Here is a 16,369-nt window from a genome sequence, read left to right on the forward strand (position 1 = left end):
ATTTTAAAGATACTATGCTTGTCTATAGCTACTCCTACAAAGTTTATTATTTATTTTATAATACTTTAGTTAATATTTACAAGACACTATGCACTAATCACCAGTCTTTGTTTAATTTTTATAGCTTTCCTGTAATGAAGATATGATTATATCCATTTTAGAGATAAAGAAACTGAAACTCAGAGGGATTAAGCAAACATTCAGTTCAGACAGCTAGGAAGTGCCAAAGCTGGATTAGAAACAATTTTTTTTTTAAAAAAAATATTCATACTGAGCTCCTGCCTATTAAAAGCCAACCAAAGGAGATCGCAGTAAATACTTGTTTGTGATTGATGCCAGATAAATTAAATGTCTGAGAATTAGTAAATGTTACTGATTTTCCATTTTTCTAATTTCTAGCTGTGAAATAAGCCTCATTCTTGGGTCCATCTGGGCTTCCCTGGTAGCTCAGCTGGTTAAGAATCCACCAGCAGTGCAGGAGACTGGGTTCAACTCCTGAGTTGGGAAGATCCCCTGGAGAAGGGAATGGCTACCCACTCCAGCATTCTGGCTTGGAGAATTCCATGGACTGTAAAGGGGTCCAAAGAGTGGAACAGGACTGAGTGACTTTCACTTCCACTTGGGTCCACCCAATACAAGCACCTGTCTCTGGATTAGCAAAATGTACAGAGTGTGTCAGAAGTGCTTTGGCCAACATAACCAAAGGACAAGGGACCCTGGGATCTAAAACTGTTTAGAGGAACAGGCAAACAACTAATCCCCTCTCTAGCCTTCAGGATACACTCCTAAACATGTGATGCCAAGTGTATTTGTGGTAATAAAAATTCATATAAAAATAATATTTTTTAGAATTTTTATGTTCATAGGGAGGTCATGGAGTTAGGGTAACTACATTAGTTAGCTCAGAGGCCATAACACAGTTCCATGGACTGGGCAGCTTGAACCCATGAAATGTATGTCTTCCAATTCTCAAAGCTGGAAATCTAAGATCAGTGTGCAAGCAAGGTTAGATTCTGATGAAGGCTGTTTCCTTGGTTTGCAGACACCCTGCTGTGTCCTCACTTAGCAAAGAGAAAGAGAGCATGCGCCCACGAGGGCACAAGCACTCCCTGGTGTCTCTCTGTGTAAGGAACACTAATTCCATTGTGAGAGCCCTACCCTCATGACATCTTCTAACCCTAATTACCTCCTAAGTCCCAGTCTCCAAATATCATCACATTGGGAGTTCAGCTTCAACATAAGGATTTGGAGGGGACCCAATTTAGCCCCTATCAGTGATGAACAGTTCCCAAGACTGAAAAGTTTCCCAGAACATGGGCTTCCAGTGATAACATTGGGAAGGTCCTGGCAAAGCAAGATGGTCGTTCACCTCACATGGAAGGGAAGTCACTTTTTTCCCGTTATTCAGGAAAAGTCTCATGGAAGAAGTAGAATTTCAATGATTTTTTTAAGAGATTAAAAAATAATTGAGAACAACATTGAATTGGGAAAATGATGTGATACAAGTTGCCAGGCAGATTACCAGGGACATTAATCCCTTCAAGTCTATTAATGAGAAACTATTAGGATATAACCCCAAAGCGGTTATGTGTACTTTTCCCAAGGCCTTCCACAGACAATGACTGAACTGTTATATCAGGCTGTTTGGATATTTCAGGGGGAATTTCTAAACTGATGACTGCAGAACTGGTTTTACTGAAGTTGAAGAAGTGGAATGTATTTTACTTACTCTTTATCTACCTTTTCTCCAGACCAGTACTATTGAAAAAGAGTAAACATTTTCTGCAAAAATGCTATAAACCTATAAGACAAAATATTATATAACTAATTAGCTATCTGACTTTTAAGAAATGAGATATTTATTTGCACATGAATAAATATGTGTGTGTGCTCAGTAGTGTCTGACTTTTTGTGACTCCATGGACTACAGCCCACCAGGCCCCTCTGTCTATGGGATCTTCCAGACAAGAATACTGGAGTGAGTTCCCGTTTCCTTCTCCAAGGAATTGCCTCAGTACTACACTACCTGTTCTTCTCTTTAATGCTTCCAGGATAGACTATATTTCCTAATGGAGAGACTTGTAATTATCCAAGCAGTATGATTTATTTCCCTAAAGTTAATTTTTAAAAGTTCAAACAAGTATATAAAAGAGATGCTTTTCTTTTATAAATTGCCAATGCCTTTTAAAAAAATGATGACCAAGTGCAAACACAACTGTTATGGTGTTATAAAGATCCTTGTTTTAATCTTTGTTTTAACAGACTTATAGACTGTTAACTCCAGAAGGAAACTCATAAGTCCTTTGTGTAACACCCTCATTTTTATAGCAGAAAACTAGTACCCTCCTCCACACTACATATCTGGTTGGTGATAAGGCCAGTATTAACTGTGAGTTCACCTGGGTTGTGTTCTAGGACCCTTCTCCTCTCACATGCCATTGTATTGATGGGCAGCCTTTGAATGCCCTTCATCCATTCAAGGGAAGACAGTAGGTTTAGTTGTTGAGGATGGAGGTGGATTATTCACTGAAACTAGGAATGGAGTTGAAGAAGAGGATCTCTATTCTGTGATTGCAGCGAACACAAAATCTAGAAGAGCAAGTGGAGGGCAAGGGAGTGTGGGAAGCCCATGGTCAGTAAACCAGTTAGAATAGGGTTGAGCTGAGGGACCGCAGCCAAAAATCTGAGGGACCAGGGAACAGTAATCAGATTAATAGATAATATACAAGACAGAAATAACCTGGGAAATTGCTTGGCAAGCCACTATTGTCTGAAGCCAGCATTTGTGTGTGTGTGCTGGCTGCTCGGCAGAGGAAGAATGGGCCAGCTCATTTAAAGGGCCAGTCTAGCACAGACAAGAATAAAAGGACAACATGCATGAACACAGGAAAGAGTGTTGATTTTATACCACTTCCAGAAAAAAGAGGCAATTTAATGAAGTAGAAAGGGAACAGAGGCTTTGGAATCAAATAGACCTAGGTGAAACCTCCACCACCTTACTTATAGATGCACGGCTTGGAGCAGATAATTGTACCTCTCTGAGCCTCCCTCTCTCCTTTATAAACTGGGGTTTATGATGTCCACCCAGGTGAGTTTATGGAGTTGAAGTTTCCAGCACAGAGCCCAACACATAATAGGATTTCAGCTTAGCAAATGAGCTTTTCTTCCTACCTGCTTTCTCACTTCATCGTTCTTGCCCACTCTTGGAAGTGGAACTGCACATTTCTATCTTGGAAATGTGCATTTCTGAAAGAACAAGTGAATAAGGAAGCAGATCTCTTGTATTAAGGGGACTCCCTTGACCTTGTGTGAAAGAGCCATCAGTGGGTGAAGAAATGTCAGAGCCACTTGATTATATTTACGGGTTAGCAGAGCTGGACCTGAATGTGTGTGTGTGTGTGTGTGTGTGTGTGTGTGTGTGTGTGTGTGTGATTGTGCTTGCTATGTTCTATGAATGAGGTCTTATACAGCCTGCCCTGGGGGAGGAGTTGCATGACCATAGGGTCATCAGAGGACATGGGTGGCGATCTGTGACCAGATTATTTCCTTCCTACTTCCTACCTCTTCCCTACTGAAGAAGCCAATACAGAGTTTCAAGATTCCACAGATACTTCTAAAGGCCCTTCACTCCAATCCAGGGAGTTGTTAGGATTGCCCTTCTGTCTCTGGCTGTTTCTCTCTGCCACAAACTTTCCAAATTTCTCCATGACTTGCTCATCCTAATTCAGTCATCCAACTAGAATTATTGAACCAGAATTACTGAACCCATTATAAACCCAGTGATGTAGCATATAAAGTACTTGCAATAAAAATATAAACAAAACTAACATTGTTCTTACTTTCAAAGAGCTTATTATCCAAGAGGGATGTCAGACATTTTATAACTTATTGTGATAGCACTTGGGGCTTCCCTGGTGGATCAGCTGGTAAAGAACTCGCCTGCCAATGCAGGAGACACAAGAGATACGGGTTCAATCCCTGGGTCAGGAAGATTCCCTTGGAGTAGGAAATGACACCCCACTCCACTATTCTTGCCTGGAAAATTCCAGGGACAGAGGAGCCTAGTGGACTACAGTCTATGGGGTTGCAAAGAGCACGGATATGACTGAGCACACACACGCGTGCACACATACATGATAGCACTCACATTAGTTTCTAGGGCTGCTGGAACAAAATACCACAAATGGAGTGATGTAAGCAACAGAAATGTGACTCACAATTCTGCAGGCTGTAAGGGTGAGGTCCAGGTGTTGTCAAGGACCACACTCCTCTGATGGTGTTAGGGAAGGATCTGTTCCATGGCTCTCGCCTAACTTCTGGTGGCTGCTGCAGTCTTTGCTGTCCCTTGACTTCTGCTGCATCACCCTATCTCTGCCTTCATCCTCCCACAAGATTCTCCCTGTGTGTGCACACCTCTTAATTTCCCCCATTTTATAAGGACATCAGTCATATTTGATCAGGGGCCCACTTACTCCAGTATGACCTCATTTTAATATCTGCACAACCCTTTCTCCAAATGGTGCATTCTGAAGTACTGGGACTTCAACATATCAATTTGAGGGGACACACTTTGGCCCGTAACCACGCTAAATGAAAATCAAGGTAGAAGTCCAAGGTGCTGTGGGAAGGTTCTCTTTTCTCTCTCCTTTCCTAAATCCTACATGTTCCATAGGGTCCTTCTCCCCAGACTCCTTCCACACTCCTCCACTCCACCGCAACCTTCTCGCTTCAGCCCTCAAGACTTCCTTGGGCCTGTTTTCTCTTTCTTCTACTCGATTCTAAATTATGAAAAAGCTGAGACTGTGTCTTCTCCTTCCCTTTTGACTACCTCCACAGCAATTAATCACCAAAGCTAGAATGCTTTTTGGAATTGGTGATTTGGTGCCTTTCCAGCATGGAGCAGAGTGGTGCCAAACACCAGCCTTCCCTGCCCGCACTTCTGTCCTCTCACTAGTCTATCTCCTGTACTCCCAGGTTTCTCGTGGTCATAAAGCCAACAGGAAGTATCTCAGGAAGCAGAGCTCCTCCAGAACCTTGTCCTGCAGCAGGGACTCTGAGGAGAGCCTTGGAAAGAGGCACCAGCAAATGTCTCCGCATCTGGACCACCTCCTGTGAAAAAGGCTGCAACGCAGTAGCAGGTAGCAAGTCTCAACATCCTTCATTAATGAAAAAAAGACTGCCTCATCAGAGTTCCTAATGATATCCTTAAAAATCATAGAGGGTACATACAGAATCATACTTTAAGCAGGGATAGCAGATCCAGGGTTTTATTCACAGAGCTATTTGTGTTTTGACATATAATGCAGAATCAAAAGAAAGAAAAAAGAACTCATATGCATCTGTAAAAAAATCCAAGAAAAATATAAGTACTTAACATAATATTATATATTGTATAGAATATTGAGCCTGAATATAAACTTATGCTTCTGTGACCTTTGTGAATAAATGATTGGGTTTTGTGGACCTGAGGTTAGAGATCCTGGATGCTCCTAAGGCAGCAAAGCAGATGGTGCATTAATAATGGGGGTATTAGGAGGATCGGCTTCCCAATTCCAGTGTATTCATTAATACACTTTAGACAGTTTAATTGCTTCCTGAAACACTAATTGAAAGAGGTTCATTTGCAAACGCCTAGGTTCTAATAATATAAATCTGGCACAGTGCCACAAAAGCCCCTTAAATACCATTATAAGATGAATTGTGGCATTTAAATAAAGGCAGCTACATTTTTTAAGTAGAATTGGTACAATGAAATATATAAATTTTTTTTTTCCCAGAGGGAGAAAAGAAAACAGTAGGTGCTGAGTCCTTCCAATATTGGGGTTTATGAAATACTCACCAACATTATGCAGCTGAGCTTTGCAATGGTGAGCATCTGGTATACTCTGTGACTTCAACAGCACAAAGCCGAATGCTCTAGTTTACATAAACTCATTTCCTAGAGGGACAACAATGGAATCTGTTATTTCAAGAGAATATGTGACTAAATGTTGTTACACCTTTGAAGGAAGGATTTTTCCCTTAGAATCATTCTGTCTACTGACCTTCCTTAAATTGTATTTCATGCCTTTATAGGCATATTGATTCTACACATACTTCCCCAGTATTTACCAACTAGAACTCAGCAGTTAGGCCAAGAATACATAAGGAGTTTTGCTTCTACATGAAAAAATAAATAAATAAATACAAATCGATCAGCACCTAGATTTTCGTAATTCTCAGTTTCTTTTGGTGGAGTAAGTTTCTCCAATTAATGGACATGAGTGTTGTATCAATGAGCATCAGCTTATTTGCTGATGAAATTATGGCTAAGTAACCTGTTGTTAGAGTACAGTGACCAGAAATTCCACATCTTCCACCAATGAGTGGGACCTTTGATAGTTTCCTTTATGTGAGGCAGGATCAAGATGCTTTACATAAATTTTCACAATTAATTTCCAAGAGATGAGCTCGGTTTGGTGCCCAGGATTGTTCTGAGAATAGGAATTGAGGTCTACTTAGAGGGAAGACCAGTGAGACTCAAGTACAAATGCAAAGGCATGGCTTGCTATCTGAAGGGCCAGGGAATTAGGGATGAACCTGCTCCATTGCAAGCAGGCACATGGTTTAAATATAAGGGAATAGGGCCTCCTGGAGCCTTTGTGATAAGGCAGGGAAACTATTTGGTATTGGGAGTTACTGGAATTTTCAAGGGAAAACTTTCCTTTGAGAAAATAAGAAACAACTTGTTGCTTTCAAATTATTTCTGTCCTGTTGATTGCTGTCCAGGTGTGAATCTTTGCTCAAATTTCTACTTTGAGTCCCACCTGTGGTAAAGACCAGTTGCTTCTGATAGCATCTCTATATTAAAACATACATGATTCCTGCAACACACATCAATTCATGTGTCTTTAATGTCAGTTATAATTTTAAAATTACTTTGGGAAAAAGTAAAAATAAAAATTTTATTGAAAATATTATAAATATAAAAAATAAAATTATCTTAATTATCTATTATTTCTTTACCCCCCAACCCTTGTACCCTTGAAGATGGAGATTCTGACTCTATTCAGATATTGTATAGAGTACCTATCCTTGATTTAAGGATTTTCATTAACATTTAGATCAAATCAAGTAAGGTATTGGGTTGAATCAAGATTCAGAAGTTATATCCATCAAAAAGAAAGCAGAAAATAGTGTCTAGTATTGGGGATAACTCTTAAAACATTCTAACAAAAGCATGTAAAGTTAGTTGCCTTACAATTATATTCATTAATATAGGCATGACTAGTTAACCACCCCATTCATTCTCAAATGAAAGCTATTCTTCCCTGCATCTCTCTCTTATACATGTATACACACACGACATAGATCCCTAAAATCTACAGTAAGTAATTTCATCTTAACTTGTTTGTATTTTCCTTTGTACAAGTCTTGAAAGTTTGTCTTACAAATCCAGTATCACAATTAGATTAGTGTGAACCCAAAACAGACTAAGACAAGATGAATTTCAAGGACTTAGACTAAATTGTCTGTGTATGCCAAGTAGGTATATCTTTCATATTCCTTAAAGCAAGTTCAAGTAAATTTCTGCTAGGTGACCCTTTTCATGAGTTGTTTCCACTTGAATATATTGAAATTTCTCTTCTAAATTATCTAAAATTTCACACTGAGCACTTAAGCTCATTTTGAGTAGGGGCATTTGTTAGATTTAGTCTGCCTAAATATCTCAAACTCTTCCTTTTTGGAGAGTATTTCACTTTTGTGAATCTTGATAGAAGACTGGAATTTAAAGGCAGCTAGAGCCTCCATTTCCCCCTTCCCTCTGCTGAAAATGTGCAGTCTTAAGTCCTAGGCTTTGCCAATTGGCTGGGACTTCACTGGTGGCTCAGATGGTAAAGAATCTGCCTGCAATGCCGGAGACCCAGGTTCGATCCCTGGGTCAGGAAGATCCCCTGGGGAAGGGAATGGCTAACTACTCCAGCATTCTTACCTGGAGAATTCCATGGATAGAGACTGGTGGGCTACAGACCATGGGGTCACAGAGTCAGACAAGACTAATACTTTTACCAGTTGGCTGCCCCTGCCCCAAAGACACAGAGATACAACAACTGTTTAGAATTCATTTTTGTGGTGGTGACATCCAGTGTCAGCAAGAGAAGGGTACTGGGGTCAGTCAGTGGGATACTAACCATACTTTTCCTATGGCTTGACTTTTGCCCTATCTACTCTCTTAATTTAGCTCAGAAAAATTTTTAAAGGCTATTTTAAAAAATGATCTCCTGACCATTTTGGTCAATTTATATAGTTTAGGTCAATTCTTCCACATATGTGGTTTTTATCCATTTACATGATAAGCATTCTTAAATATTTAATATAGTTTTAAATGAATGCATTTTAATTAAATTTCACTTGGTGGAATTGCATTTATGCACTGTATTTATTTGAACATAATCTCAAATTATACAGTCTCTTTTCCATTCTCACAGCGAATGTCCTAAATCTGTGAGTTTACTAGAGTTAAACTTTCTAAAAGAGTAAGTTTTTGTTCCGTCATATATTATGGTGTATTGAATTATCACTTGACATTATTATCTAATCTGGGTTATGTTTAAAAGTCAAAGTCATTAAATATTTTAAGCTTCCTTTGAGATTTGTCTTTTCTTATTAGGGTTGGGGCATGGAGAAAAGGTATATCTGAGAGAAATTGGTAATGAAGGTACCACATCTCATGTGTAAAAAGGGTCAAGTTCCTGTGCAAGACAGGGAAATTCTAGCTTCTGTGAAGATGAACTAAAGAGAACTTGATTCCAAGTCTGAGAGTTTCAAGGATATTTAGAGGTCAATTCTTTCCTCCTTTTACCTAAATGTATAGATTAAGTCTTAAGGAAAAAAAAGAAAAGCCCAAGAAAGGTGTGAAGTGGGAGGAGGGGCTTGGTAGCAACTTATAGGTCCTGACAGTGCTGTCATAGACAAATCTTCAAAGCCAAATTAGTTTTAAAATTTGTTGAGGTGTAATAGACAGCCTGAGGGCTCCCCAGGTGGCACAGTGCAAAGAATCCGCCTGCCAGTGCAGGAGATGCCAGAGACTCGGGTTCGATCCTTGGGTCAGGAAGATCCTCTGGAGTAGGAAAAGGCAACCTGCTTCAGTATTCTTGTCTGGAAAATCCCATAAACAGAGGTGCCTGGCAGGCTGTAGACCATGGGATCATAAAGAGTCGGGCATGACTGAACAACTGAGCACACACACAATAGACATCCTGCTTCTTTTTGGTGATCTGTCTTATGCTAACAGAAAAAAGAAAAGTCAGAACTGGGCTTTGATTGATCAAAATCAACCAGGGTGTAAGAAAATGCCACTCCAAATTTGCCTGCTGGGTGCATTGTCTTCGATGACAAGTCAAACCAGCCCTCCTAAATGGTTCAACTCTGAGGCAGGCTGCCCTCTCAATACTGTGGACAGACATAGTTCCAGGGACATGTGTTTGTGTATCTACTCTGTGAAGAAATACAGAGAATTCTTTCTTCTCTCTTTTTCCTTCTTCCCTCCCTTCTTGACTACTGGGTTTGGCTATACTGCATTCATTTTTTGATTGTAAAACATAGTCCTGAAGACAATTTGGATGACAATGGGCAAATCTGACTTCCTACATGACTTTAAGTAATTGATGTGACAGCTTTAGACAGACATATTGATTAATAATTCTATCATAGGCACTAAATGTCCTTACCAAGCTAGTTTCCATTTTATTAGCGTGTAAATATGTAATCTGCATAAAATTAAAGTTGTTATGTGCTTGAAACATTGTCTGTTAAAGAGATGCTTATTCTAAAGAACAGACATGGCTTTTTTTTTCTTTTATTCAGCTCTAATTTTTCTTTTCTCCTCTTCAAAGCTATATTTCCTTGTCATTATTCCTTCTGAACTAATCTATTCTCCATCTTAGGCAACTCTTTATGGAGCTGGAAATGATTTTGAGTATGAACATTCAGTGTTCATGTCACCACCTCTCCTGAAAACGGAACTGTTAAATTATGAATTTGTGGTCTTGTTTCACACCATACTAGCCCAGGCTAACGTACTCCCATAAGAAATGTCAGTTTTCATCTAAACGCACTCAACAGTAAATGTTTTCTCCCAGGAGCACACCCTGTTTGTCGAAAAGAGATACAGAAATTTCAGTTTACATGTTGTACTTTGGGATCACAGCTGGTTTAAAAATTAGTGCATTTGAAATAATTAATGGCTGACTGGAGGCATTCTTCTGTTAAGTGTGGTCCAAAATATTCTTGACAATTAGAATGCTAGAAATTTTCCCTAAAATTCTTAGATGTCAATGTGTTTGGAAGACAGCCTACAATGAGTGAGACTTTAGAGAGGGTTAAAAGAGTTTTTCAGATTAATCCTTTGTCTGTTGCTTCATTTGCTATTATTTTCTCCCAATCTGAGGGCTGTCTTTTCACCTTGCTTATAGTTTCCTTTGTTGTGCAAAAGCTTTTAAGTTTCATTAGGTCCCATTTGTTTATTTTTGCTTTTATTTCTGAAATTCTGGGATGTGGGTCATAGAGGATCCTGCTGTGATTTATGTCGGAGAGTGTTTTGCCTATGTTCTCCTCTAGGAGTCTTATAGTTTCTGGTCTTACATTCAGATCTTTAATCCATTTTGAGTTTATTTTTGTGTATGGTGTTAGCCCAGCAATCCCACTTCTGGGCATACACACCAAGGAAACCAGATCTGAAAGAGACACGTGCACCCCAATGTTCATCGCAGCACTGTTTATAATAGCCAGGACATGGAAGCAACCCAGATGCCCATCAGCAGACGAATGGATGAGGAAGCTGTGGTACATATACACCATGGAATACTACTCAGCCATTAAAAAGAATTCATTTGAATCAGTTCTAATGAGATGGATGAAACTGGAGCCCATTATACAGAGCGAAGTAAGCCAGAAAGATAAAGACCATTACAATATACTAACACATATATATGGACTTTAGAAAGATGGTAACGATAACCCTATATGCAAAACAGAAAAAGAGACTCAGATGTATGGAACAGACTTGTGGACTCTGGGAGAAGGAGAGGGTGGGATGTTTCAGGAGAACAGCATTGAAACATGTATATTATCTAGGGTGAAACGGATAACCAGCTCAGGTTGGGTACATGAGACAAGTGCTCGGGCCTGGTGCACTGGGAAGACCCAGAGGGATCGGGTGGAGAGGGAGGTGGGAGGGGGGACTGGGATGGGGAATACATGTAAATCCAGGGCTAATTCATATCAATGTATAACAAAAACTACTGTAATGATGTAAAGTAATTAGCCTCCAACTAATAAAAATTTAATAAAAAAAAAATAAAATAAAATAAAACAGTAAAAAAAAAAAAAAAAAAAAAAAAAAAGAGTTTTTCATATAGACCCAAACTTGCAAGCTCCAGACAATTCTGCTCTAATATATTGTGAAGATTAGATGATTTAAAACATATGAAGTATCTGCAAATGTACCTCATACATAGTAAGTGCTTAATAAAATTGTCTATTATTATTATTCCTTCTCTTAGTTCAATGACTCATCTTGCTTTAGGGTAGTCAGAAACTGGCAATATTAAAACTGACAATACTGGAAAATGTAATTTCATGAACTGGGTGATTATCAGGCTATGGGAAAGGGTTGCTTTTATATTTGCCAGTACATTAAAGAAACAGTGACCTTACAAATTTCAGAAAGGTGTCTCTTAAGCCTTTCATTCATACATATTGATTCTTAGATGATGAACATAACTCTAGGCTTGAAAAGAACCCAGTGAAAGTGAAAGTCGCTCAGTTGTGTCCGACTCTTGTAGCCCCATGGACTATACAGTCCATGAATTCTCTAGGCTAGAATACAGGAGTGGGTAGCCTTTCCCTTCTCCAGGGGATCTTCCCAACCCAGGGATTGAACCCAGGTCTCCCACATTGCAGGTGGATTCTTTACCAGCTGAGCCACAAGGGAAGCCTGAAAAGAACCCAGAGGGAACCCTATTTAGGAAACAAAGGTCCAGGTTTGCAAAAATAGTTCATACTGTACTCAGAAGTGTCCAAGGCTTGACCTGTGGGCCACCCTTTCTCCAGCTGGTTTAACCTTTCCTAGTGACTTAACTACCTTACAGCTGATGATTGCAAAAGAGCAGTATATACTCAAAGAGTGATTTCTAGCAAGGAAATAAAATACTGAAAATATAGGATGGGACTGTGAGACAAGAACAGCCAAGAAGCACCTCACTTTTCCCAGGAATCCTCTTTCTGTCCCAGACCTCTGATTTCTAAAACCTCCTACCTTAAAAGGTGGAAAACTCAAATTCTTTCACTCCTGTTATGTTTACTTCTCTAGTAAAACTATGATTCTTTGAGAATAGGCACCATGTCTTAGATTCACACAGGACCCAGGGGTAAGCACAATGCCAGGCATAGGCAGACAACTGTCAAGACTGACGCCATGAAGAAAATATTAGTACTGTTGGAAAGAAACCAGAGATAAAGGACACAGGAGATAGACAATCTGGGTTCTTGTCCTTACATCAACATTTTTTAGCTTGGACAAGTTTGTTTAATGTTTAACCTGCTTCAGTAAGATCACAGCTATGGAGCTTTGAAAGTGGAAGGTGCTTGTGACATTCCTGTAAAAGAATGAATGAATAAAAAAATACATTAAGACTTTTAGAACTTTTCTTAGATTTCTTTTTAAAGGTTCCCATTTGAATAAGAAGTAAAACCCATACAACCACACAGATGCCTGGGTTCATTTTCCCTGGTGCCTTCTCCTTAGAGTATAAAACCATGATGTTAGTGGACTAAAGTGCTGGTGGATTGGGGTTCAAGCTTCAGCTGGTCTGTGTTTGTTGTTTTGTTGTTGTTGTTTAGTTACTAAGTCATGTCTGACTCTTTTTGACCCTACGGACTGCAGCCTGCAGGGCTTCTCTGTCCATGGGACTTCCTAGGCAAGAATACTGGAGTGGGTTGCCACTTGCTTTTCCAGGGGAGCTTCTCAACCCAGGTGTATCCTACATTGACAGGCAGATTCTCTACCACTGACCTGCCAGGGAAGACCATGGTCTGTCTCTGCCTGACTTTAAGTAATTTCCTGAAGAATGATCCAGAGTGTGACAAAAGGAAAAGCAGCTTAAGTCATGCTGGCCTCACTGGGACAGAGCTGGAATATGTGTGTAAATAGCCTCTATAGGACTGTCTCACATTTATTCATTAATTCATGCCTACATGGACCAGGTGCTGCTCTAGGGACCAGGATGCAGCAGTAAACAGACCTGACATGGTGCCTGTTTCTAGAGTTTGTGTTCCAGGAGGAGAACAATATTAAATAAACAAATGACTATACAGTACATCAAATAATGAAAAGACCTACACAGAACAACAAACCAGGGTAAGGGCAGAGGATTTGGGGGTTAGGGAAACAGTTACTCCTTAGCGGGAAGACCTTCCTGGTAAATTAACAACTGTACTAACAACATGAAGAAAGTGGGAACAAGCCTCTTGGACTTTTAGGAGTCAGTAGTTGGAGCAGGTGAATTAAAAATTTAGTTACATATTCAAATAAAGGCATTGAGAATAAGGTTTGACCCTAAAAAAAAAGTTGAATTTTCACTTCAGCAGCTAACCATTAATAATCTGCAGTTCAGGACTGGATTAGGATATTTCAGAATGGCTAGCCTAAGGGAAGCATTTAGAGTCTTGAGACTAAATGAGTCCCAAAGAACGGTGGAGATGGAAGAGAAGAGATTCAAAGACTGAGCCGTCAGGAACCCCACGTGTGGAAGCTTGTGGCTGGTGAGATGAGAAAGAAGAGAGGACAGTGGCTCAGAATCCAAGAAAAAAATTAATATCTAAAGACTAACCAATACCAAGTAATACCTGACCTAATTAATACAAAAGAAGTTAAAAGCAAGGTTTAAAGTTAATATCAAATAGACTAATATCTAACATCCCTTATCATTACAGCTAAAAGGCTTTGGAATTTTCTATATATTATTAACCAATGATTTCCAGCATTTGAAAATAACATCGGTGTCTTGGAGGCATTTGTGCTGGCTAAAATGAAACCAGATATTTGTATCTGGAAATGACATGAGAATGGCTGAAAAGTCTGAGCATTTAGCTTCATTTCCAAAGGGACTTCCCTTGTAGCTCAGCTGGTAAAGAATCCACCTGCAATGTGGCAGACCTGGGTTCGATCCCTGGGTTGGGAAGATCCCCTCGAGAAGGAACGGCTACCCTCTCCAGTATTCTGGCCTGGAGAACTCCATGGACTCTATCCATGGAGTCACAAAGAGTCAGACATGACTGAGCAACTTCCACTCACTCCAGGGAGGTATGCCTGATCCTTGACAAAGTTTGGTTTGATTGACTGAATTCCCAAACATGCTTCAATTTCAGCAGAGATAGAAAGAGTTGTCTCATACCCACCATGTGGGGCTGGTGTCCCAGATGGACTGTGAATTCTGATAACATTAGGTACCTCCAATGGGGGTTGTTTCTGGAGGCAATTTATAGGAGAGGATTCCCATCAGCTCAGGAAAACTTAAGGGTGACTAAAGAAAACAAATTCTGATTGTCACTGATTTATCTGTTTTGGGAAGAAATTCAGTGATTAATTTGACCATTGGAAGACTTACTCTGTGTCACAAAAATATCACTAGCCAAACAGTCAGGTTGGGCAAAATGCAAAAGGGGAAAATGCAGAAGCATTGAGAAAAACAGGATACAAAATTATTTTAAATATAAGACATCAAGCAAGAAAAAAATGTTTAAAAAGTCCATATATAAAAATGTCAGTAAAGGAAACAGCGAACTAGGTAATGTTATAATCTCTTCTCTACAATTTCCATATTTTCCTGTTTTTTTTTTTTCTGACATGAGTAGAATTGCTTTGATAACAGGAAAGTAAGCTAATGAAAATAGAAGAAACTAGAATTTTTATAAATTTATCTTTGGTTTGGCATTCAATATGGGCAAAGGATAGTGTTTATCCTTAGTTATCCTTCCATGAAGTTTATACCCTATTTATGAAATTCAACTTCATCTATGCTAATGGCTGTGAAAATCAGGCAGCCACCCTACCTGCTCTCACTGTGGATTGCCTGGGGTGCTGCCTTCTCAAGCTGCTGTTTTATTAATGATCTTGAAACTGAAATAATAAGGAATGAAGAAGTGTTAAAAAGACTTAGTGATATGCTACTAGCATTTGCCAAGAAAATGAAATAAGCTAAGATGAGAAAACACTGGGGAGGCAATGAGAAGCCAACTGTTCCATTTCTCTGAGCTTCTCACCTCTGCAGTCAGGATTTCTAAAGACACGCTCTCTGTGGGTCAGGCTTGGGCTGTCTACCCTCTGCCGGTGTGCCGACATCAGTCCTCCGAGAGGTACAATTTGTCCTTGATAAGGCTGAGTCGGATTGATTTTATTTCCAAACATGTTTCAGTTGCAGCACAGTTATAATTTGGGAGGGGAAAAAGAAGGCTTTAGGCTTCATAACACTCTCACTTTATTAATTTTTTTTAATAAAGGAGAAGGATTATTCAAGATATGATTATCTAGTGGCCCAGTTTGCATAAGTTAAATTACATATCATTAATATGTTAAGTTTTATCAAATTAAAAATGCTATTAAATGGTTCTAGAATCTTTTTTTTTCTTTTCCTTCCAGGCTGTATGGTTTCACCACTTGTTTTATTTAAACTGGAGAAGATAGTGTGTATTCAGAGGCCGTAATAGACACTAGAAACAAATTAAAAGCAAAAAATTGGAATTGTTTTGGAGGGAGCCTACAGTTGCTTGCTTATGTCCACAGTCATTGTAGGGGGAACTTGGCATAGAGATGCCAGGTCCTTGGGATCATGAAGACATACTTGGTAAAACAGACTGTGGAGGACGAACTTTAAAGTATTAAAAGAGTTCACTCAATTTTTAAAGCAATTGATGCCTTTTACAAGTAAAGAACCAAACTGGATAGCCAAGGTCTGAAGATTCCTTTTACTGGGTGTGTGTGCACAAAGTCACTTCAGTCGTGTCCGACTCTCTGTGACCCTATGGGCTATAGCCCGCCAGGCTCCTCTGTCCATGGGATTCTCCAGGCAAGAATACTGGAGTGGGTTGCCATGCCCTTCTCCAGGAGATCTTCCCCACCCAGGGATCAAACTTGTGTCTCTTATATTTCTTGTTTTGGCAGATGGGTTCTTTACTACCAGGGCCACCTGGGAAGCCCAAAAGTTCAGCCCACTGCCTTGGCCAGGAGTACAGGGTGGTTGATAGCAAATGTTTGATGCATGAGTCCTGTTACTATTGTTTTTTAGTCCCTAAATCATGTCCAACTCTTTTGCCATTCCAAGGACTATAG

The 16,369-nt window shown here is 39.6% G+C and overlaps 1 long non-coding RNA gene across 1 annotated transcript in view; it reads left to right on the forward strand.

Annotated features, from left to right (window-relative positions):
• LOC139037180 (uncharacterized) overlaps nucleotides 1-16,369 on the forward strand; it is a 110,597-nt gene that overhangs the window by 35,275 nt on the left and 58,953 nt on the right. Inside the window, exon 2 of the long non-coding RNA XR_011490027.1 lies at nucleotides 4,975-5,138. This is a non-coding gene — a long non-coding RNA (uncharacterized lncRNA). The remainder of the gene's footprint in view (nucleotides 1-4,974; nucleotides 5,139-16,369) is intronic.

Source organism: Odocoileus virginianus, chromosome 2 (genome assembly GCF_023699985.2).
Source record: "Odocoileus virginianus isolate 20LAN1187 ecotype Illinois chromosome 2, Ovbor_1.2, whole genome shotgun sequence".
Lineage (NCBI taxonomy): Eukaryota > Metazoa > Chordata > Mammalia > Artiodactyla > Cervidae > Odocoileus > Odocoileus virginianus.